We start from the raw sequence: 25343 nt of genomic DNA, 5'->3' as shown, positions 1-25343 counted from the left end.
TGACACGCGGGCCCCCGGCGGGCGAGGAGCGGGGTCACTGGCTCAAGGTCATCCATCACCCGAGCCCCGTCAGTCGGGCTGCGGGGCCGAGACCTAAACGCTCTTGGCCCGGCCGTCTCGCCCCCGGCGGGACTCGAACCTGAGCCCTGAGCCCTCTGCCGGCCTCAGTTTACCCGCCCGGGTCGGGCCCCCGGGGGGAGGGCCGGGCCGCTCGGTGGCGCCCTCCCCGCCCCGCCCCCCGCGCGCGCGGGCCCAACGGCCGAGGCGCGCGCCACCCCGCGGCGGGAGGGAGGGGCGGGGCCCGGGAGCCGCCGCCGCCGCCGCCGCCGTCGCCGCCGCGGTCGAGCCCCCCGCCGCCCGCCCGCGCGCCCGCCCGCCGGCCCCCGGAGCCGCCCCCGCCCGGCCGCCCGCCCGCCCCTCCGCGCGTCCGCTCGGGCTCCCTGCGCAGCGGAAACATGGCGGCGGGAAGGGAGTGAGCCGCCCCGCGCCGCCGCTGCGCCCGCAGGTAAGCGTCTCGGCCGCCGCCTCCGCTCCCCGGCGGGCGCGCGCCCTGAGGGGCCTGGGCCGGCGGGCGCCGCCCGGGGCGAAGAGGCGGCGACGGGCCCCGCGGGCCCCCGCCCCCGCCCCGAGGGCCCGCCGGCCGGCCGCTGCCTGTCGTGCCGGGGGCCTGGCTGCGCCCCGAGCGCGGCCCTCGGCGGCCGCCGCAGCCGCCCCCCGCCCCGGCGGCCGCGGCGCCTCAGCGGCCCTGACGCGGGGGGGCGCGTGCGGAGGGGGCGCGGCGGGTCGCCGTCCGAGCGGCTGTCGGTCGGTCGGTCGCTCGGTCGGTCGCTCCGCTCGGGCGCCGAGGGCTGCCCGGGGGTCGCGGGCGGCGGGGCCGGAAGCGGGCGGGGAGAGCAGGTGTGGAGCCGCGGAGCGCCGGCCCGAGGGCCCCGAGAGGGGCTGGGGGGGCGCGGGGTGAGCCCCAGAACAGCGCCTGACGGGAAGGGGAGCTCCCGCCGCGTCCCGAGGCCCCGGGGAAACACCCCAAAACACCCTCCTCGTTTGACGAACCTGTCCGAACACCTCGTCCAGGTGGTGGATGGGAAGCCGTTCTGTCCCAGAAAGCCGGTTCTGGTTGAGGGAAACCGCGGTCGCACGTTCTAAGCGGTTCTTCGCCCTCATGGGCAGCTGTGGAGGTGTCTGAGGTAGGGATCCCGTCCCCGGAGTCGTGTCTTCTCTTCAACTAATTCCAGTTCCTTCGGGTGTTTTTAACGCGGTTTACTCCGGTCCCTCCTCTGAAGGAGCTTGCCCGCGTCCGCCTCGAAGGAGGGCTTCTCGCTGTGTGTGAGGAGACAAAACCCACAAGTTTCCCCAAGAAGTTCCTTGGTCCCACGGATTGACCTGCTTAAAAAAAAAAAAGTATTCCCTTTCTCGTTTCTTGTCTTTCTTTCTTTAAAAGATTTTATTCATTTGTTCATGAGAGACACAGGCAGAGGCAGAGACGCAGGCTCCACGCAGGGAGCCCGACGTGGGACTCGATCCCGGGTCTCCAGGGTCACGCCCTGGGCTGAAGGCGGCGCTAAACCGCGGAACCACCCGGGCTGCCCCCCCCCCCCCGCCCCCCCTTCCTCATTTCTGTGCTGTAGTTTGAACTTTAAAAAAAAAAAAGACCAGTACTGTGTTCAAACGAACTAAAAAGAGATCTTGTTTTAGGAAGCTATTTGGGTTTCCCCCCTCATTAAAAATAAAAACAAACAACTGTGTCAACGCTTTGTCAAGCGAGCCGATGTGTATCAAAGTGTGGCAGACAGTGCAGCGCACGAATAGGAGAGCTGATTATTTTTACCCTGAAAAAGGATTGAGACCTAGTTTGGGGCCAGACTGCAATTCAATATTTAGTTGGAGAGGGGAATGCTTATTACATCGAACTCTTTGCTCTAACTGCCAGCAGAAGGCCCAAAATTACTATGAAAAAGAACATTTTCTGTTGGTCATTTACCAGCATTATTTTTTGCTTGCTTTTTCATCACTCAGCCTTGGTATGTGAGGGTTAAGTTTTTGAAAAGTGCCTTTTACCAGCGTCCTAACGTCCAACCCTAAGCAGCCCTGCAGGTTAGTAATTTTTAAAAGTCCAGCAGAGATGTGATGGCCATGTAGATAAAATGCCAAACTTGTGTCTGGGGATCCTGTTCAAATTCTAAGCAAACTTTCACTGTTTTTATGATGTAGGCAAGCACATACCAGCAGTCAGAATTGGCTCTTTATCTTTGTTCTTATGTCTTTATTTTTTAAATTGGTCAGTGGTTTTGAAGTTTGTAGCACACATGTCAGGTTTTGATTTCTGGTTTGTTTGTGCAAATGCTATTTCCTTTTACGTCACTTGGGTAAAATTTATATAGAACCATTCTGTACAGAGCCATAAAGGCTCAGGAAAGGCTCTGGTTCCTTCCCTTCACAGAACTTGAAGTTAATGGTTGGAAATACTGAAAACTCTATGAGAAAGAACTGGTGTGAAGATACTGCTACAGAGTTACACTTGGCATTTACTAAACTTAGTGCTCTAAGCCAATGTATCTACTTTGCGTCTGACACTATGTTTATGGACTGCCTTTAGCTGGGTATACTGAGATGAGTAAATTACATTTTCAGTCCTTGTGGAATTGGCAAATTAAGTGCCCAAATAACTCATCTCAGAATAAAAGGTGAGAGAGATGCATTTGATGCTGTGATTGCCCCACCGTTGGGGTGTTTAGACTAGCCTAGGACTTGAGGGAAGTTTTTGAAAACAAAGGACACCTGACCCAAAGGATAAATGGTTAAGTGGAAGACAGGCAAGCAGAGAAGGGTAAAAAGTGCGCTCGAGGAAAGGCATCAGTGTGAGAAGGCATGGCTTGCATAGAAAACCACAAGCAGTTTGAAAGCTAAGAATATAACAGTAAAGACAGAAATGGTAAGTTATAAAGTTGCAAATAGAGGTGGAGACCATATCATAGTAGACCTTGTACTTGTATACGCAGGTGATTTTTCTTTTTTTATATCACTGGAGGTTTTTTTATCCGACGTGGTGGAATAACACTTTTAAAATGTGGTCATAGGGATGAGGAAAAAGGATTGGGGACGCCTGGGTGGCTCAGTGGTTGAGTGTCTGCCTTTGGCTCAGGTAGTGATCCCTGGGTCTTGGGATCGAGTCCCACATGGGGCTCCCCATCCCCCGCAAGGAGCCTGCTTCTCCCTCTGCCTGTGTCTCTGCCTCTCTCTGTGTCACTCATGAATAAATAAAATCTTTTAAAAAAGAAAAAAGATCGAAGTTTTGAGAATCTGTGAGGCTTTATGATTGATTGGATGTGTAGATGAGAGGGCCAGGAGTCCAGCATGATGCTCAGATTTTGGTTTGGGTGACTAGGGGGATGGTGGTGACATTAACTGAGACAAGAAACACTGGATGATGAATTCGATTTTGGAATTCGAAGATTTTTCAGTAGCTTGAGTTAAATTAGTGAATAGATGTGGCAGAAATAAGCCAGAAAAAAGGGAGGTTGTGGTCAGAAGGTGGGATATTGGAGTTAACTTGTGTGGTGTGGAGCCCTTCCAAGTGACAGCTCGGTCTCTGTGCTGAGGTACAGCAGAGGTAAAGGTTGGTGAAACCAAGTGTGACAGCAACTGCGAGGCTGTTGTATTGAATGGGTCATCTGTGTGGATAGTGAAGTGATTTAGGGAAGAGAGGAAGATTGTGACCCAGGCGCAGTGAATGGAAGGGATTAATCGAGAGGGTGGCGGATGACAGATGAGGAGAAGGGGTAGAGAGTGATATAGCCAGATGGTGGACACCTCAAAGGAAGAGGAGTTTTTAAAGAGTGGCAAAGTAGTGTTTTTTTACTTTCCTTCTTGGGAGCAGGATTCTGATTTCTTCAGCTTTATTTAGGATTCATATTAATCTTTTTTTTTTTGGCTCTCAAGAGTCTGTTCTTTGTCTTGAAAAGTAGGAAGGCGAGTACCCTATATCAATCCTTTCTGCTGATTGTTAATGACAAAAGTCAATGGAGGTTTCCCCACTGATGATTAGTAGGTAGGTAGGAAGCAGTCAGATAAAGCAGTGAGATTATACCCATGGTTTCTGGAAAGAGCCTACATTTTGAGTTAGAAAGACCAAGATTCAAATATAGGCTCTGTCACCTACTAACTTTAGGATATAAGCATATTATCTGACCTGTGTGACTTGCAGTGTCCTTACGTGTAAAAAATAAATTCCTATTTCATAGGGTGTCACAAATTCTACATGAAATTATGTGTATAAAGTCATTAGAAAAGCAATTTAAAGGAAATGTTCTCTTTCAGCTACGTTTAGGGGACTTACGCTCTGCTGGTGGAACTTTTCTCATGCTAATTTAAACTATAAGGCAATAAGTACTAAGAGAGAAAAAGCAAAGAGTTCAGAGAAGGGAGCCATCATTCCTCAATATTTGGAAGCAAGGTTAGGCTTCACATTAAAAATAAATTTCATTTGGGTTTTGGAGAACAAATTTCAATAGATTAAGTAGTTAGGTGGAGTTACAAAGAGGGAAAAGTGCAGGTATGTTTGTTAAAAATTGATCGTTGCCACAGATCTCAGTATTATTGTGGAAGTCAGCAATGATCGGTATGACTGGAGAGATGAGCTGGGGCCATAGTATTAAACACCTGTAACTATGGAGTTTGGACTTGGTTCTAGATAAGACTAGGGAACCATAGATTGTACATTCTCTTTCCCCTACCTCAGTTTCCTATCTAAAATTTATAGTTTCAGAAACTTGGGATTTTTATTTGAAGTAAAACAAGTAGGAAATTCCACATTTGAAAATAAGTTCATATGTCGGCCAGTTTTAGCTTCAAAAAAATAACTCTTCAGATTTGTTTTTATTTTTTTTAAAGATTGTTAAAATTTATTCATGAGAGAGACACACACACAGAGAGAGAGAGAGAGAGGGGCAGAGGGAGAAGCAGGCTCCATGCAGGGAACCCACGCAGGACTTGATTGCGGGTCTCCATGACCACACCCTGGGCGGAAGGCGGCGCCAAACGGCTGAGCCACCCGGGCTGCCCCAGATTTTATAGTTGTAGCTTAATGCCTGAGATAACCTTGTTTGGTGTAGGCATAATGGAGTTAAGAAACATATAAGCCCTTATTGGTATTGAAAGTGACTAAGAATGCTCTGATTTCAAAATGTCTTTTTATGCAAAATATCACTAAATATTAATTGTACAACCCTGGGCAGGTCACTTTGCCTCTCTGGTCCTCAGTTCCTGCATTTTTGTTAGGTATGAGGTTTAACTAAGATAGGAAGTGTAAAGCACTTTACATAATGTCAGTTACATAATAGGCACTCAGATGTTGCCCCTCCCCTCAAACCATTGCCAAGGTCTTAGTGCTAACCCCCTTGCCACCAGGGCACTGCTAGAACTAATTATTTTGATAACCTTATGGCTATATAAAGCCAGCAAGTCTTCTCATCTGTTATCTTTGTCCTATCCCTTCCATTCACTTGTCTTCTGTACTGCTTTTCCTGTGCTGCCTCGGCTTCCTCCTCCTCTCTCTGAACCCTGCTTGTTTGTTCCCTCTCATACCTTTCCATTTGCTCTCTCAAACCCCTCCTTCCTACCCTGTTACCCATCTTACTAGGTTTCTTGTGTGTTCTGGCCTTAAATGGAAGTCAGGCCTCTCATCTGAGGAGTCATGGAGAGCACTGTCACTTGCACTGTAATTCTTTTAAAAGGGGGCAGTGCATTCTCCCACACTGTACAAAATGAGAGAGACAAGGATGACTGTGGTTTTCTGTGCACCACTATTAACGGACCATTACTTGTCCATCCTCTTAAAATCCCTGTGCTCTGTGGTGCACGGGGGCTATATGGTAACTCTTGTCATCTTGTATGTAGATCTTCTCCATCACTTAGGACCTAGCTGGTACAGTCTTCCTCTCCACCTCAGGTTCCATCCTTACCCTGAGTGACTTCAATATTCACACAGATTATTATGACTCTATCACAATAGCTTCTTCAACTCAAGTGACCATGTTTTTAGCTTATCAACTCTCATAGTCACACCATGAGCCTTATCACCCAGAGATGGCCCGCCTCTGAAACTATAAATGAAGACATGCAGCTTTGTTCACAGTGCCTCTGCCTGACCTTGACTGTCCCCACCAGCTCTGTTGTTTGTTCTCACTGAGGCCTGTCTTCACTTCCTTCCCTATCCAGCTTTACTTCCTCAGTCTATAATTTAGTTCATTCACTTTCTTGCCATCAGTCCTCTATTCCCTTGCTCTACTGTTCTTCTGTCCTTCTCTGGGCAAAATCTCAAACCTTGTTGAATTGAACCTCTTCTTAGCAGTAGTTACAGCTCTGAGGCCTACTGGAGAAAATCACACACTTATACAGATTATTGCCATTGGGCCCTTCAATACCTAGTTATTTCTTTGCCTGGTCTCTATGAGATCTTACGTCAAACCTGTTTCTTAAAACCATACCTGTGTTTTCTTGCTGCTGCTTCTTTCCCAAGGCTACATCTCTGACCCCTGTCTTTTCATTGCCTTCAACCTTTTTCCCCCTCTTCCGGCTCTTTTCTTTGTTTATTTAAATCTCCCAAAATCTGTTTATAGATGTCTCCCATCTTCAGGTAAATCTTATAAATAAAATCTTAAGTCCATGTTTCCCTCCAGGTACCATCTAGTCTCCTACTCTTAACTCAAACTTCTTGAGTTATATACATTTAATATATAAACTCTCATTTTTACCTGTTCATTGACTTCTGGTTTCTAGTCTCTATCAGTAAGTTTCAGTTTCCTTATCTGAAGATGAGGATGATAATAGTACTTATTAAGTACTATAGTACCTTAAGATTTTTGTGGTTTTTGTGTGTGTATGCGTGATTTTTTTTAAGTGAGAGAATCTGTATTAAATAGCTCTGTACAGTGTCCAGTATATTGTTGAATGCTATATATGTTGCATTCACATGTTACGTTTGCTATTATTGCTACTTATTTAATCTTCAAAACACTCATGAGGAGACAAGTCTCCTTATTTTGCAAAGAAAGGAAACTAAGATATAAAGTTTTAGAAACTTGCCCAAATCGTATAGTCTCTGAACTGTTCTCATCAGGGTCATCAGCCTTCTCCTTGTTGTTAATGCCAGGGGGAGGCAAGGATTTTCAGGACTTAATAGCAGCATTTTACATTGATGATAATTCCCTCTTCCTCAGAATGGTATTCCCACCCCCCACCCCCCTTTGGCTTTGATGCGCTTCAGCGTGTTGGTTCTTCCCTGGCCACTTCATCCAGTGCCATTCTCATCCCAGATGAGAGCCTCCCTTCTCTTGCCTGTCTTTGGTCCTAAGCCACCTTCTGTACATTCCCTTAGCAATCTCATCCACTCACTTGACTTATAAGTAACATCTATATGCTCATGACTCAAATTTCTATCTATAGTCAAGATAATCTCTTCTGAGTGTTAGAACAATATATTTAGCTACCTATAGTCAGCTTCACAAGTAGCTAGGTATCATACGTATTTTAAAATCACTATGTCCCATCACTACAGGTCCTAATATACTATGTGAAAATCTTCCGACACTGAAATGGACCTAATAAAGAGATATTTCTTGAGAGATAATGCTTAAAGCAAAGTCAGTATGTCCCAGACTGAACTCAACCTTGCCACTTTTCCTGCCCCACCTCTTTTAAGAATATTTCTCTTCCACAAGAGTGAATCTGTTTTAGAGAAATTTACATTTATTCAGTAAATAGTTATTGCTGATCACTCCGAGACATTTAAGGCATAGTCCTTTCTCTCAGGGAACTCACTGTTTATAGGGGGAAGGTAAGACACATAACTAACTCTTACATGCAACTCTTTTTTTTTTTTAATTTTTTTTTTTATTTATGATAGTCACACAGAGAGAGAGAGAAGCAGAGACATAGGCAGAGGGAGAAGCAGGTTCCATGCACCGGGAGCCCGACATGGGATTCGATCCCGGGTCTCCAGGATCGTGCCCTGGGCCAAAGGCAGGCACCAAACCGCTGCGCCACCCAGGGATCCCCCATGCAACTCTTTAAACACTCCAGAAGTTCAGCGGAGTGGAGGAGAAGTCACTGACTTCTGCGGTGGTCATGTAAAGTCTCCAGGTTCACTGCTTAACGAAAGTTCAACATACGTAATCTGAGAATAAAGCCTGGGATGGAAAGGATGAGAACTTGGCAACAAAGTAGTTTTTGGAAAGATAAAAGTGAAAAATTTGTCCTATCTTTTAAATCTCTGGCATATTACAAACTCCATTAAAAAACAATTCTCGTAGGCTAGATTAGTTCTAATTGTTCCTTGATAAAAAGTGTCATAGGTTGTTACCAGCAGTTTATTGGAGCCTTCTGTTGAACATACACTTTGTTAGACACTTGTGAGATTAATAGGAAATATTCAAAGGGCACCAGGATGGCTCAATTGGTTGAGCATCCAACTCTCGATTTTGGCTCAGGTCATGATCTCAGAGTCATGAAATCAAGCCCCACGTCAGGCTGTGCACTCAGTGCAGAATCTGCTTGTCTCTCTCCCTGTGATCCTCTCCCTTCCACCCCCTGCTCTCTCTCAAATAAATAAATAAATAAATAAATAAATAAATAAATAAAATCTTTTAAAAATTTTAAAAGAAATATTCAGTTCTGTGCAGGCATTTATAGCCTACTAGAGGAGACAAAAATGGTAGTTATATTACAATATACTAAGTGCTATAGCAGTGGTGGGTGCTGCATGGTTGCTTTCTACGTATTTGCTATGGGCTGAATTATGTCTCCTGCACTCCCACTCCCTTCAAAATTTTTATGTTGAAGTCCTAACCTTCAGTATTTCAGAATGTGACTGTATTTGGAGATAGGGCCTATAAAGTGGTAATTAAGATAAAATGAGGTCATATGGATGGGCCCTCATCCATTATGACTTGTGTCATAGTATAAGAAAAGAGGTTAGGACACAGACACAAAGGAAAGACCATGTGAATGAAGAGAGAGGGAGACAACAGCCGTCTGTATAAGCGTATAAGCGTAGGGGAGAGGCCTCAGAAGAAATTAACCCTGTGGACACCTTGATCTTAAATCTCTAGCCTGTGAAACTGTGAGGAAATACACTCCTGTTGTTTCAGCCACCCAGTCTGTGGTCTTTGTTATGGCAGCCTGAGCAGACAAATACAATATCCATTCCAGAGGACTTTATATCTTGTTCTGCCTGGGAGTTTCAGGGATGATGTAGATGACACTGGATGTGAGGAAGGTTATTATTGAAGGATGTCACATACATTTTCTTATTTAAATTGCAATGCATAATAACCCTGTTAGGTAGGATGCTAGATCATTATGAACTCTATATACTGATAAAGAACTGAGGTGCAGGTGGAGTAAATGATGTGTCCAATATCAAATGGCTAGTCAATGTCAGAACAACTCAAAACTATGTCGTCTTACTACAAATCTTGTACTTTGTCCAGAATGATTCATTGCCTCCTGTGACTTCCTTTTTAAGACCTGTGCTGTCTGAACTTCTTACTGTTTCTGTTGCAAGTCATCATGTATTAATTTCTGTATATTTTGAAACATTTAAGGCTGCTGCATTTGTTTTTTCCCTCTGCATCTACTGTAAATGTTACTACAATTGTTAGCTATCAAAATTAAAGCATATGCATATTGTACATTCATTTTAATCACTACGTCTGTTGCTCGTTGGCATATTATAACATATTTCCAAGTGTTTTCTTATTTGTTATAATTGCTTTACACTCGTGCTTGTGTAGATTTTCCTCTGGGGCATTCAAACATGATGGAAATAAAGGCTATTTTAGTCATTATGTCCTGTAAAGTATAATAGAAAACATGAGAGCCAGTATACTTGTTCTTGGAGATATTTAAGAAGGGAGCAATCATTTGTCTTAGATGATTTAGAATTTTAGACTTCCAACCTTGATATTTTAGTATTCTATTTTATCTCCAGTTACCTCCAGTTAGCAGGGACTGCCAGAAAGTCTTCAAACCAGATTAAATTTTTTTTCTTTAAATATAAATGAATTTTAAATATGAATTTGGGAGTGTAAAAGTTTATTTTTTTAGTAAGAGAGAGAGAGTGCACAAGTGGGACTGGGGAACAGCTGAGCAGGGAGCCCTATGCAGGGGCTCTGTCCCAGGGCCCTGAGATCCTGACAGGAGCTGAAGGCAGATACTTACCTGACTGAGCCACCCATCATAACTCCAAATTAAGGGAATATAGAAGTTTTAAAACATCTAATTTCTTTGTATTTGTTCAGTTTTTCATTCATTCATTCATTCATTCAATATTCACTGTCTACTGACTGCTAGACATAGTGCTACATACAGTAACAAAGAGGAGTGCCATATTTTTTTAATACTATAATTTTTAAAATGCAAAAACAAGTCACAAAATTAAAGAATATATAGGGTACATGAATCAGCCAAATATCACTATCTGTGATAATAAAGGATTCCCACAAATAGATTAGAAAAAGACAAATTCATAGAAAAATAACAAGGCATAAAGGAGGTAACCTAAATATTTATTAGCCATTGACCAATAATTAAAGGGAAATTAAAGCTCTAATGAGGGGTCATTTCATAGCTATTAGGCAAAATGAAGAAGTCTGATAATTTCAAACACTGCTAGGATATGAAGTTAGAACTCTTGGATACTATTATGGGAATAGAAATTGTACAATCATGGCAAAGAACAATTTGAGCAGTATCTATTAAAACTAAAGTACATATAATCTATAGTCCAACAATTCTAGGTCAGTACCCTTTGGAAACTCTCCAGTGTATGTATAAAGAGACATAAAATATTCATGCAACTTTATTATAGCAAAAACTTCAAGACTACTCCAAATGTCTATCAATAAAAGAGAGAAAATATTACAGTGTATTTACCTAATGGAAGTCTATACAATAATGAAAATGAACTAGACCTATCTAGAAACTTGGATGAATATCACAAATAAAAGGTTGAGTGAATAAACCAAATGGCAGAACACGTTTACATGAAGTTTAACATGCATATATTATTTAGGGAAGCATACTTAAATCTTAATTGTTTGAACAATTGCATGGTCCTGATAAATATCAATTTAAGTATAGTGGGTATTTCTGAATGGCAGGTCAGGGAGAAAAGACTGAGAAGAATGCTGGGAAGAGCACACAGGAGGCTTACATGGTACAGTAGTCCTCCTTTAACTGCTGTTTCAGTTACCCGTACTCAACTATGGTCGGAAAGCTGATGATCCTCCTTCTGATGTATGGTCAGAAGATCAGTAGTAGCCTAAAGCTATGTGGCAATGCCTCTGTCATTCACCTCACTTCATCTCATCACACTGGGATTTTATCGTCTCACATCATCACAAGAAGAAGGGTGAATGCAGTACCATGAGATATTTTGAGAGAGAGAGAGAACACATTCACATTTTATTGTAGTATAACTGTTCTATTTTATTATCAGTTATTGTTGTTAATCTCTTATTGTGCCTAATTTTTAAATTAAACTTTACCATAGGCATGTATGTATGTATGTATGTATGTACGTATAGGAAAAGAGTATATACAGGGTTTGGTACTATCTGTGGTTTTAGGCATCCACTGGGAGTCTTGGAACATATTTACCCCACACCTAAGGGAGACTAGTGTATTGGCAAATACTTTTTCAGCTAGGCTGTGGATATATGGGTGTCCATTATTTTATAACTTTTTCTATATATAAAGTATTATGTATATATTTTTAAAAAATAATAGTGTGTAGTTCTTGTTATGAGTGTAATGCAGGGAGGGAGGGAGTAGCAGAAATATAAAGAGATGTTATTAGGATGAATCATGTAAAATTGCTATTTTTATTGGTCTAAAATGGTCTAATAAGCAATTTCAAATGGTTCAACCTCATTCAATCTATTATAAATAGTGTTCTCATTGAAATATTGAGTGCTATAGGAACACAAGGGCAAGAACAACTGACTGCTAAGGCAGAAGGAGTAAGATCTTGTAAAGGGATAGCAAGATAATAGATGGATAACTCAGAATAGTAGTGATTCCGTCTACCAGTTCTGTGAACTAGTGATTGTAATTCCATTTACAGTCTGATGGAGTCAGACTATTCAAAATAGATTGTCTCTATATTTAAGTATTTGAAATATCAACACAATTGAAAGAATTTTAACCCTCTGCAGTCTGTATCATAGTTTCCCTAGTTAGCATTTTAGCTAACTAGGATTAATATTGACAACTTTGTTTATTCTTCTTTGCCTTCTGGCTTTAATAAAGGTAGAAGTAAGGATGTTATTGACTTAGTGGATTTTTAGAAATGGATAATATTCCAACAATCAGTACTTCAGTCTCCAATATTTCATAGATAAGGAGGTGAAAGAGATCTGAGGTGTGTGGAAAGAATTATGACTTGGTGATTGGGAGTTCCAGTGAAGTCCCAGTCTGCCCCTCACTGTATCTAATTTAGGTAAGGGGGTTGCAATAGGTGATGTCTAAAATTTCTTCCAACTCGTAAGTTCCATGACTATTAAGTCAACTATTCAGTGAAGAAATTGAGGCTTAGAAAAGGGATGTGGGGGACGCCTCGGTGGCTCAACGGTTGAGTGTCTGCCTTTGGCTCAGGGCGTGATCCCAGGTCCTGGGATCGAGTCCCACATCGGTCTCCCTGCATGGAGCCTGCTTCTCTCTCTGCCTGTGTCTCTGCCTCTCTTTCTGTGTCTTTCATGAATAAATAAATAAAATCTTAAAAAAAGAAAAGAAAAGAAAAGAAAAGGGATGTGGTTTGTCCAGGGTCATAAAACAGGAATCTCATTCTCTTGACCAAAGAAATCTAATAGAGGAATCATCAAACATTTGAGTGGCTTCTCTATGTCAGGCACATAATTGGTACCTGAAAAAAACATGAAGGCATGTGAAATTGTCTCACAATTTATTTATCCAATATAAAAGTAACAGCCAGTATCTTCTGTGTCTATATATATATATATATATATATATATATATATATATCCCACTTTATTCCAGGATGTATTTAAAGCATATCAACTCTGTGTAGTGTACCATACTAACAAAGAGAATAACTTTTTTTGAGTATCCTTCAGACATATTCCAACATGCAGGTGTATGTTGTTCTCACCCACCTGCAAAAAGGTATTATTAGCTCCACTTTATGCGTAAGCAAACTGAAACGGAAAGGATATGTGGCCCAAATCATGCATTTATAAGTGATAGGACTCAGTTTCAAAACCAGACCAGGCTCACTTCAACCCTAGACCTCTTTGCATTTCACCTTGCACACTTCCTCACAAGCAGTGTGATGTAGTTCTAAGACTCTCTGTACAGGAGGCAAAGTTGACTTGTAAGAATTAACTCTTTTTTTTTTTTTTTTAACTGAAACCACAGTTAAGGGAGGACTTCTGTGTAATTTAAGTCCCATTGTGCTCTTCCCAGCATTACGTCCAGTCTTTGCTCCCCTCTTCCCATTCAGAGATACCCATCCATATACTATCCATATAAATTTTTTGAATCTCAGTGTCTCATACATGTAGATGACAAAAATATGCCAAATGCTACTCAACAGGGAGGACTCAGAAAAATGTAAAAGATTCTTACTGCATAATATTGCCTGTTAATTGAAAGTACCATGCCATTATTTGGTAGAATTTTTGTAGATAAGTTCCCATATTTGCTTCTGAACAAAAGTGATGCTGTTCATACAGGAATGTTATCGTATTTGAGCTATTTGAGCGACACTAAAATAGTGCTAATACCTATTGCCAATATATGTGTGTGTGTGTGTGTGTGTGTGTGTGTATGTGTATGTGTGTATATGTGTGTGTATATATATATATATATATATATATATATATATATATATGAGTTGCATAGTTATTTTTTCTGCAGATGCTATATAAGTTGATAAGAAGTCCTGGATTTAGTTTTTAAGAAAAAACTTTTTTTTTTTTAAGAAAGATTTTATTTATTTATTCATGAGAGACACAGATGTCGAGAGAGGCAGAGACATGGCAGAGGGAGAAGCAGGCTTCCTGCGGGGAGCCCTATGTGGGACTTCATCAGATCCTGGGACTCCTTAGGCCCTGAGCCAAAGGCAGACGCTCAACCACTGAGCCACCCAGACATCCCAAGAAAAAACTTGAGAAGTCGCTTAATTACAGAGTTTATAGTTTTCTACTAAGTATATTTTAATCATCAGTTGTAGTTGTACCTACATTTAAAGATAACCATTCATAGAAATCTATCCTTTTTTTTTTTTAATTTATTTTTATTTATTTATGATAGTCACACAGAGAGAGATGAGAGAGAGGCAGAGAGAGAAGCAGGCTCCATGCACCGGGAGCCCGATGTGGGATTCGATCCCGGGTCTCCAGGATCGCGCCCTGGGCCAAAGGCAGGCGCTAAACCGCTGCGCCACCCAGGGATCCCCATAGAAATCTATCTTTAAGAACATATTCTGTAAATAATTATTAATGACCCTAGATATCCTCTCTCTATATAGAAAGCTTAGAAAATATTGCTAAACAAATACCATCAGAGACAGCAATTCTTTTGCTTCTTTCTTGCTTCAGAATTTACTCTCCAAGAGATGTTATTCCTCTGACTTAATTACTTAATGCAACTTAGTGAATAAACAAGAATTGGTTGTTTGGGCTGAATTCTCTTAACAGCCTTAACAATGAGTGGATGATGTTTTATGCTGACCTGGACATTTAGGTGTCAAAGTTGTCTTTTTGAGAACCTGCTATTTGAATTTGGTAAAATGTTAAGTAATGTTTTTGTTGACTTTTTTATTCTCACTGACAATTTTCTTTTGATATGTTAAATTCCTTAATGATGGTATTTAAATAAACCATTAGACTGAATAGAGAAATGTCAATTCAGACAATTTGCTAATTTGCTGGTGTTTCTGAATATTAGTAATCAATGAAAACCTATATTTAGGTGCCTAATACAGTAAATGTTTACATAGTAAGTGCTCAAATATATGTTGGTTAAATCAAAATTGGAATTAATGAACTGTTTCCATTATGTATATTTTTTTCTTTTTTGTGCTCCTTCACCTTATAGTAAGAGGGAAGTGGAATTTACCCTGACCATATTTTGGAAATGGATTTGTTGTCTGATGGAAAGGGCTTTAAATCTTATGTCTTTCACCCCTAATCTACCAAAAAGATACTTAATTTATTCCATTGATCAGACACATTTAGCATTGTATGTATATGTACGTATTGCCTTTTCCATGACTTAAAGGCCACAAGATCCTAGTTAAGCAAGGCCACATCTTACACTTTTCATGCCTCACTATATGCATACTATGTGGATTCTGATATGGTGGTGGGCTCTTAGTGTAAATAAATAAATAATTATTATAATATTCTTTCTTTGTATTGCTGGGAAATAACAATTACTCTTTCATGAATAAGGGAAGAGACAACCAGACTTTTGTTTTCCCAATTTGTTTGATCATCTGGAGCACACATTAAGAATTAACAGATACCTTGAGTTGGAAATTCTGTTTTTAGTAGATTTGAGGTTAGTGCCTCTGGTGATCCACTAGTTTTTTTTAAATGTGCACTAGTTTTTTTAAATGCTGGTAGTATATTAACACTTTTTGATTGTAAAGAACAGAAACCCAACTAACATGGATTGAAGCGAAAAAAGGAAATTATTGGCTCAATTAGTTTGAAATAGGGCCTGGGGAAGGGAGTTATTAATAAACTCCTTCTAGATTGTATCTCAACTTTATCAGGCAAGAAGTGCATAACAGACAGAGGTGCTTGAAAGGACCTTAGGGGAATCAAGACTGTTATGTCTCAGTCTTATCCATAGTTGTAGGTCCTGCCTTTCTGTCTTTCCTTGTGCCATTTTTAGCCCTGGGTGATTTTACAGTTCAGCAAGCCTCCTATGCAGGTTCTAGGCAGAATGAAACTTTTTAAGAAAAGCTGTATTTCTTACCCAGTGTTTTCAGATTGACCAGCTTAACTCAGGATTGATGTTCCTCGTTATTCACTGGTATGGTCTTATAGGCTATTTAATATTTTTAGTATCTCCCTTATTTCATATTAAGCAATTTCTTTTTTATAAGAACTGATTGAAGGCCACCTATTGAGCCAATTCATATCACATCTGCGTTTTCCCTACCATGTCTCTTTGCAACGTACCTCAACAATAATGAGTCCTTTTTTTTAAAAAAAAATGTTTATTTATTTATGATAGTCACACACACACACACAGAGAGAGAGAGAGAGAGAGAGAGAGGCAGAGACATAGGCAGAGGGAGAAGCAGGCTCCATGCACCAGAAGCCCGACATGGGATTCGATCCCGGGTCTCCAGGATCTTGCCCTGGGCCAAAGGCGGGCGCTAAACCGCTGCGCCACCCAGGGTTCCCAATAATGAGTCCTAATACAAAGCAGACCACAGTGTTATCAGCTTTCTCATACCACATATGGATGACCAGCCTCTCAGCATGAAATAGAGGTTTGCACTGTTCTGTTCTTAACCTTAATCCAGTCAATTCTACATTTTAGGGAACCCCCTCTTCCAAATACCAATTTCCTTATCAAGGGTACTTGGGGTTGCAAGCAATAGAAACCAATTCTGTCTATAGCAGTAACTGCCAGACCTTGCTGATTATTAGACCTGGAGGAATTTTTAAATTAAAAATCGCATGTACACCCCCCCACAAAAAAGGATTAAATTAGGATTTCCAAGGGAATGGAACATGAGTTAGTATTTTTAAAAAGCTCTCTAGGTGATTATGATGCTTACCCACTGTTGCCTATTTCAGTGAACAACCTCCAAATTCATCTATTTGCCCAGCCTAAACCTGGTAACTCGTTTGTGAAATGTTTTGTTTTTTTACTTTTTCTCCTTTTTCAGTTTATTACTAATACCCATTAGGTCTCTATCCTAAATATCTAATGAGTCTTCCAAGTCTTCCACTTGTATCTTTTGTTCTAGCCTAAGGTGTCATAATTCCTTCTGGACCATCGTATTAACCCCCTAACTATTTTTCATGCTTCTACTTTTGCATCTTACTCTCCTCCCTGCCATCACTGTAGTCACCACAGATTATTTATTTCTGTTTTAGCTCTTAATGACAAAAAGTAATTATTTATTTTTTAAGTTCCACAGGAGTGGGATCTTGCCAGTTTTTTTTTTTTTTTAAGATTTTATTTATTTATTCATGAGAGACACAGGCAGAGACAGAAGCAGGCTCCATGCAGGGAGCCCAGTGTGGGACTCGATCCTGGGACTCCAGGATCACACCCTGGGCCAAAGGCAGACCCTCAGCCACTGAGCCACCCAGGGATCCCCTTGCCAGTCTTATATTTAGCATTTATCACAGTGTTTGGCATATAATGGCATTCATTAAATATTTGTTGAATGAATGAATGAATCTTCGTTGCCACCATCCTGGTTCAAGCTTCTGTCCTCTTTCCCCTGAATTAGTACAATTGCATCCTAACTATTCTGCCTTCAACTGTTCTGACTCCCTTTAATACATTTTCCGTGTTGTTTCTAGGGTAAAAATTTTAAAGACCTGAAGTCTGAAATAAAAACTTACAGTCTGATAATTACACTAAAATTATTCACATACTTCCTGTTGATCTTAATGTAGTTTATAGAACTTTAAAAAATAATTTTGAAAATTATGGTGAAATATACATAATAAAATACATCATTTTAACCATTTTTAAGTGTACAGTTTGTTGGCATTAAGTATATTCACTTTGTGTGACCTTCACCACCATTCCTCTCCAGAACTTTTTTCATCTTGCAGAACTAACTGCCTGTATCTCCCTCCCACCCCTCCAACTACGATTCTTTCTGTCTCTATGACAGAACTTTGTCTGTCCTTGTAACTCTTCCACATACTTCATATGAGTGAAATCGTATAGTCCTTTTGTGACTGCCTTATTTCGCTTATGTCTTCAAGATTTATCAATGTTTTTCCTTCTAGAACTTTTAATGACCTAGCCCATCTACCTTTGTGACCTCTTTTCACTTTGCTTCTTGCTTTCTGTGCATTAGTGATTTTTTCTTTCTGTTCCGTGGACTGTCAATGCCCCATCTCACCTCACAGTTTTTTCTCATGCCTGTTCATTCCCTCTGCCAAGAATGCTCTTTTCCTTTCCTCGCCTGGTTAATTTCTACTCAACCTTCAGATTTCAACTAAAACATCATTTCTTTAGGATATACTGCTTTAATTTCCCAGAATCGATTTAATCTCTTAAGTTACATGATTTAATAGTGCCATGTGACTTTCCTGTGAGTACTTATAATAATAGTTTTTTATTTTTTTAATTTTTGAACAAGAGTTGGGGGAGGGGGTTAGTAAAGGGCAGAAGGAAAGGGAGAGGGAGAATTCCAAGCAGGCTCCACACTCAGATCAAGCCACATGGTCTCAATCTCATAACCCTAAGCCGAAATCAAGAGTCAGACACTTAACCAGCTAAGCCACCCAGGCACCCCTTAGTACTTATAATAGTTTTAAATGACACATCTATTTATGTATTTTGGTGGACTAATGTCTGCCCTGGTGGCAGAGATCATACATTATGTTCAGTATGTATCCCCAGCACCTGGTATATAGTCAGTGTTTCAGTCAATAACATCCATATATAATAAAGAATATTAAAATCTATTGACTTCATGAATTTAGGCCTGGAAAATTTTTTTAAGATTTTATTTATTTATTCATGAGAGACACAGGCAGAGAGAGGAGAAGCAGGCTCCATGCAGGGACCCCAATGTGGGACTTGATCCCGGGACTCCGGGATCACGTCCTGAGCTGAAGGCAGGTGCTCAATCGCTGAGCCACCCAGGTGTCCATAGGCTTGGAAATTGATGGCTTCAGGTCTTTCTTCCTCTAAAAATCTACTAACATGTCTGAGCCTTCCTTGACTATTTTAGTTTGCAGAGATCTTTTTTTCTGTGAACTTTAATGTTTTTATTCATTTGCCAGATGCTTAACATTTACATAGGTTATCCTTATGTCATCTGAAATGTTCTGTTATTTTATATTATTTATGCTTTATGTTTTCCAGTTGATCTTCCTCCTCTAAATAGCCACTAAAGTTATTTTTCTAATTCTCTAAATTACAGATCTGGTCAGTTGTGGCACCTCTAGGGCAGTGCTTTTTAAGCTATGCATGTTGAAGGAGCCATAATTTTTTTCAAGTTCTTTTTTTTTTTTTTTTTTTTTTTAAGATTTTTATTTATTTGAGAGAGAGAAAGAGAGCATGTGTGGAGGGGAAGGGGCTGAAGGAGATGGAGAAGCCGACTCCTTGCTGAACAGGGAACCCAATGCAGGGCTTAATCCCAGAACCCTGGGATCAGGCCTGAGCTTAAAGGCAGACACTTGGGACAGCACGAGTGGCTCAGCAGTTTAGCGCTGCCTTCAGCCCAGGGCCTGGTCCTGGAGACCTGGGATCGAGTTCCGCGTCAGGCTCCCTGCATGGAGCCTGCTTCTCCTTCTGCCTGTATCTCTGCCTCTCTCTCTCTCTCTCTCTCTCTCTCTCTCTCTCTGTCTGTCTCTCATAAGTAAATAAATAAAATCTTAAAAAAAAAAAAAAAAGGAGGACACTTAACTTACCAAGCCACCCAGGTGCCCTTTTTTTCAAATTTTTATTTAAATTCCAGTTAGTTGGGGTGCCTAGGTGGCTTGGTCAGTTAAGCAATGGACTCTTAATTTTGCATAAGGTCATGATCTCAGGCTCGTAATATGGAGCCCCATGTCGAGCCCCACATCAGGCTGTATACTCAGCCAGGAGTCTGCTTCTTTCCCTCTTGCCTAACCCCACCCCCAGCTCACGTGCTCATGCATGTGCACCTTCTCTCTATCAAATAAATAAATAAATCTTTAAAATATAAATAAATTCCAGTTAGTTGACATACAGGATAATACTTAGTCTCAGGAGTAGAATTTAGTGATTCAACACTTAACATACAACACCTGGTGCAAAGGAGCAGTATTTTCCATTCATCTTAGACTGATACTTTTATAAATAAAATAAAAATAAATTATTAGATGAAACTTTTAAAAATCCAAGTATAGACTTCAGAATTTTATTGATTAACATGAAAGTATTCTGTTAAATTGTAGTACAAAGTTTCAGAATGCCTATTCTTAATTACTTATTACAAATTAATAACCATTTGCAGAGGAGGACTACAACACTGAATACTAGCACCACTTCAGGTCTCTGTGAAGGGAGCCCCAATGATGGGGTGTCAAGGTGAGACAGAATGTATAGACTGAATCTTTGCTTCCCTTCTATCTAATAAGCTCTGTAGTCATTATATATTGTTGTGTTTTGCACAAAAATTTGTTTGAAGATGGTTCTTTGACTTAAAAAGGTCTGCAGAATATATTCCTGGATCTTTCCCTGACTCTAACTTGATTTTCTAATTCTGTCACTGCCTTCTGCCATATATCCTATGCTTGAGCTATCTATCATTTTCCACAGGACATCATAGAAGCCCTTTCACTACTTATTGCTTTTCTACTTCCCTTTGCTTGGTTAGAATTTCCTAAACTTCCTTCTCTGTCTGGAATAAGATGCATTCTCCAAATTCTGGTTCAGAAGTCACCTCCTCTATCAAGGTTTTTTCAATTCCTTTAGATGAAGTTGGTCTCCACATTTCACATACCTATGATAACTATATGTTAGATTCTGTTGTAATGTATTTTGCACTTTCTCCACTTCTAAATTAACATGGTTCAAGTCCTATCCATCCTTATATCCCTAACCCAGAGATTGATACATAGAGTATTCAATAAGTATTGATTGGATAAAGGGAAAGTCATCAATATTTGGTACATATGTCAGACAGAGAAACTTTTTATTTGGTCTTGGACAAGCTGGATGATTTTCTTCTCTCTAGGGAACCTATACTTGTATATTCAAAATGACATATATAACATGGGTTGAAATATGTATTTTAGAAAATACAGGGGCACCTGGGTGGCTCAGTTGGTTAAGTGTACCAACTCTTGATATTAGCTCAGATCTTGATCTCAGGGTCATGAGTTCAAGGTTTACATTGGAGCCTACTTTAAAGAAAAAGATACAAGTAAGAACCTTATGGCCAGATATCTTGTGTGGACATGCCTTAAAGTTCCCAGGGAGGAGGGTGGGAGGTGTACAGAGGAGGGTAAAAGTGAAGTAGCCTTGAAATTGTTTTAATTGAAAAGTTTTCAGTCTGATTTTTTAAATAGCACTCTTGTTTTGTTTCATATTAATTGCATTTATCTGTTCTTGCAGTTTTATGAATTGCATAAGTAACTTTCTAACACACTATTCCTAACCACTATGCTAAACTTTCTCTCATGTACATATGCTGTATAATAATTTGTATGGTCTTTGTCCCAGGTTCCTGGCATAGAGCTTCTAAAACTCCTATAATCTTCCAAGTGACAAGAATATCTTTGTTATTCATAAGCCCCTTGGATCACACGTGAGTTCATACTAATAAGATGGCTCAGAATGGGGGCTGGTTGTCAGAAAGACCATTCATGGGATTAGAGGATTGGGGCTTTGGGCCAGCCTACCTTCCTGGCCTATATAATAGAGCCCCAATCAATAATCTGGACACTGAGGCTCAGTGGAGCTTCCTAATTGGTAAGGTAAAGGTAAAAATTGGTGTGGTAAACACATCAATGTGCCAGGAGGATGCCCTGATTCCATGGAGAGAGGATACGGAAGCTCCGTGTTTGGGACTCATCCAGACCTCACCTTATATGTCTCTTCATTTGTACCAGATTTATATCTTTTATAACAAACTTGTAATCATAAGTATGGTGCCTTCCTGAATTCTGAATTGTTCTAGTGAATTACAAAACTTGGGAGGTCATAGGAACCATCAGATTTGCAGCCAGTTGGTTAGAAGTGTAGGTAGTCTGAGGACCTCACTTGAGGCTGGCATATGAAGTGGAGGCAATCTTGCTGGGCATCATGTTCCCTTAAACCTATGCAATCTGACACTAACTCTGGGTGGTTAGTATCAGAATTGAATTGGATTATACCAGGTGGTGTCAGAATAGTTGGGTTAAAATGGAATATCATAACTGAGTCCTATGGTGGCCTGGTATACGTAACAGTAACCAGTGATAAAAAAGAGAAAACATGCTATCAAGAAAAAAGTCACTTGGTCTCTCTGCTATTTAACTTTCATGTACCATTCCTTCATACATTATATATTAATCAACTCTTAAACCTTATCATATGTAGAATCAGGCTTTTCATTATTTCTCTTAAGAAATAATGGTTTTTAGCTAATGTGTAGTGGAATGTCTACCAGGGAATGGAACTGGGGCATTTACTAGGTATTTGAGGATTGAGGCTCATTTGCTCATACAACACAAGGACCTCATCCTCAGCTGGAGGACTCCTTGCCTGACTCAGTCACTCTTCACTGATTCCAGAGTGGCAAGTACCACTGGATTGTGGGCAGGCAGCAGCTGAGGGAATTTCACCAGGGGATATGTACATGTATTTGGAGGGACTGTTTCCAACCCCTTGACTCATGGAGTAACGATGGTTAATTTCCCCTGAAATGTTTTTTATATGAACTAAGCCTTAGAAGTAACTGAAATACAGGGGATCTCTGGGTGGCTCAGCGGTTGGGCACCTGCCTTTGGCCCAGGGCGCAATCCTGGAGTCCAGGGATCGGGTCCCTCGTCGGGCTCTCGGCATGGAGCCTGCTTTTCCCTCTGCCTGTGTCTCTGCCTCTCTCTCTCTCTCTGTCTATCATAAATAAATAAATCTTAAAAAAATAAAGAAGTAACTGAAATACAAAATGACTTTTTAAATGAGCCACTTAAAGTCAATATGTGTAATAACTGACTCTAATAAGAATCTATTTTGGTGGGGCACCTGGGAGGCTCAGTGGTTTATTTTCCTCATGAATTGTAAGGCACTTAACACAGTACCTCGTACTTATTAAGTCCTGAGTATATATTAGTATTAAGGAGTATTTTAGTTTCCTAGAACTGCTGTAACAAACTGCTGTCTATCTCCACATGCTTTCCTCCCCTTTAAGGACACCAAACAGATTGGGTGAGGGCTCACCCTATGACTTCATTTAGCTTGATTATATCTACAAAGACCAGTTTCCAAATAAGGTCACATTCAGAGGTACCAGGAGTACATAATTTTGGTGAATACAACTTATAATATGATGGATAGTGAATTCAACACATAGCATCCACGCCCTGGCTCCCCAAAATTCATGACCCCTCATTATGCAGAATACATTCAAGCTTCCCAACATCCTCCCAAAGTCTTAACTCATTCCAGCATCAGCTCTTAAGTCCAGCATCTCATCTAAATATAATCAACTCAAAAAGTCCCAAATCTCATTTTCTAAATCAAGTATGGGTGAGACTCTGGTAGTCCATCCTGGTACAAAATTCTCCATCTGTGGACCTTTAGATCTAGAAAACAAGTTATCTGCTTCCAAGATACAAGGTAGGACAGGCATAGGAAAGACATTTCCATTACAAAGGGAAAATGGAGGGAATAAAAAGGCCACCAGTCTAAAGCAAATTCACAATCATGGCAAATTCCTTTAGGTTTCAAGGCCTGAGAGTAATTCTCTGTAACTTGATGCTCTGTCTTCTGGCCTGATAGGGCAGCCCCACCCTTTTACACCTAGAAGGTCCCACTGGCCCAGACCTTGACTTCTGTGACTTTGCCCTTTGTGTTATTCTTCCTTCATTTTATCTCATCTTTGTTCCCTTCAGTCCAGACTGACAGCACTTCTGCTGGTATTAAATTCTCAAAAACCTTTCAGTCTTCCATGTAGTTCTTAGGGATCCAAACCATCTGACAAGAGGTTTCCTGGATAACCATATCTCTGTTCCTAGCTTCTGAGATGGTTGATTATATCCATGAGTCACAGGCAAACGATTGTCCAGCCACACCCTTGGCCCTATTTCCAGAGCAAGTAGTCTGGTTAGGCAGAGAATTTTCCAAATCATCAAGTGCTGGTTCCTTCTTAATGGTTCATTCCTCAATTTATCTCTGCTCATATTTTACTGTAAGCACCAAGGAAAAACTAGGCCACACTTCAACACTTTCTTTGGAAATTTTTTTCAGCTAAATATCCAAGTTTATCACAAGTTCACCCGATGACCAAACACAATTCAGACAAATTTTCTGCCACTTTATAACAAGAATTGCTTTTCCTCCAATGTCCAATAACGTGTTCATTGTTTCCTTCTAATGCCTCACCAGAAGAAGCATCTTTAATGTTCATATATGTACTAAACATTGCTTCAAGGCAGTATAGGTTTTTTTTAATTAAGCCTCTATCATTATCCAATTCCGAAGGCACGTCTCCATTTTTAACTATTTGTTAGAGCAGCACCCCACTCTCATCAATACCAAAATCTATTAGTCTCCTGAGACTACCAGAGGCTAAAAGAGGCAAGAAAGGTATCTTACCCCACAGGGTTTAGAGAGAACATTGACTCTGCCAGCACACACTGATTTCAGACATCTAGCTTCTAGAACTGTGAGAGAATAAATTTCCTTTATTATATCCAGTTGGTGGTACTTTGTTATGGCAGGCTTAAGAAGCCAAAACAGGGGTATTACTGGGAGGTACTAAGTCATCAATGAAAGACCGTGAGTGTGTAGTATCTGCCTATATCCTCAGGGTTTCTTGCTGTTCCTCTTTTAAAACCATATTTATATCCAGTTGTACTTAAAGTTTACTTTTGTGTGCTGACAGCTTATGATTTGCCTTTCTTTTATCTCAGGAAAGCAATTTTAAATCATTGGTAGGAATACTATGGTAACAAGAAGCCTTCTAACTTTTAGAGGAGTGGTGGCTTGAGTTTTACAGACCTTCCTTCTGCCAGAATGCCTAGTACTGGTTTTTGGTTCTCAGGCATACTGCCTTAATCAGGGTGAAGCAAGAGGAACCCCAGTGGTACTTCACTTAGCCCCTGTATAGGTAATTGACCCATAAATGATGAATTACATAATGAGTCCTTTACCATCACTTCTAATAGATGTCTATGTTTTTCAGTTTTGAGTTAGTTATTTTTCAAGAACACATTCTATCAAAATGAGGACCAGTACTTTTTTTGAATTCCCCTTAGTACCAATCACAGTGTAAGTCTATTAGAAGATACTCTATAAATATTGTTTTGCATTAAAATAGCTTACCCATGACACTGCTGGTGAGAGACTAGCTCTAGTGATAAATAAGAGATGCTAGTTGCCAGGGCTGTCATTTCAATTTGTCTTGCTTGTGTTGAGCTCATTAATAAATTGCCACA

At 40.7% G+C, this 25343-nt stretch overlaps 1 protein-coding gene across 6 annotated transcripts in view; it reads left to right on the top strand.

The window, feature by feature from the left end:
* The first annotated feature begins 365 nt into the window (after nucleotides 1-365).
* SCMH1 (Scm polycomb group protein homolog 1) overlaps nucleotides 366-25343 on the top strand; it is a 175574-nt gene continuing 150596 nt past the window's right edge. For 2 of the 6 annotated variants that reach the window (XM_041737947.1, XM_041737952.1), the window contains exon 1: nucleotides 1081-1184. The gene's annotated coding sequence lies outside the window, so the exon portion shown is untranslated. Of the gene's footprint in view, nucleotides 506-896; nucleotides 1185-25343 lie in introns of those variants that run through there. The other 4 variants (XM_041737954.1, XM_041737956.1, XM_041737946.1 and 1 more) reach the window with 4 other exon arrangements.

The sequence above is a fragment of the Vulpes lagopus genome, chromosome 23 (genome assembly GCF_018345385.1).
Source record: "Vulpes lagopus strain Blue_001 chromosome 23, ASM1834538v1, whole genome shotgun sequence".
NCBI lineage: Eukaryota > Metazoa > Chordata > Mammalia > Carnivora > Canidae > Vulpes > Vulpes lagopus.
Note: the sequence above shows the minus strand (reverse complement) of the source record. Positions and strands in the feature narration are given on the sequence as shown.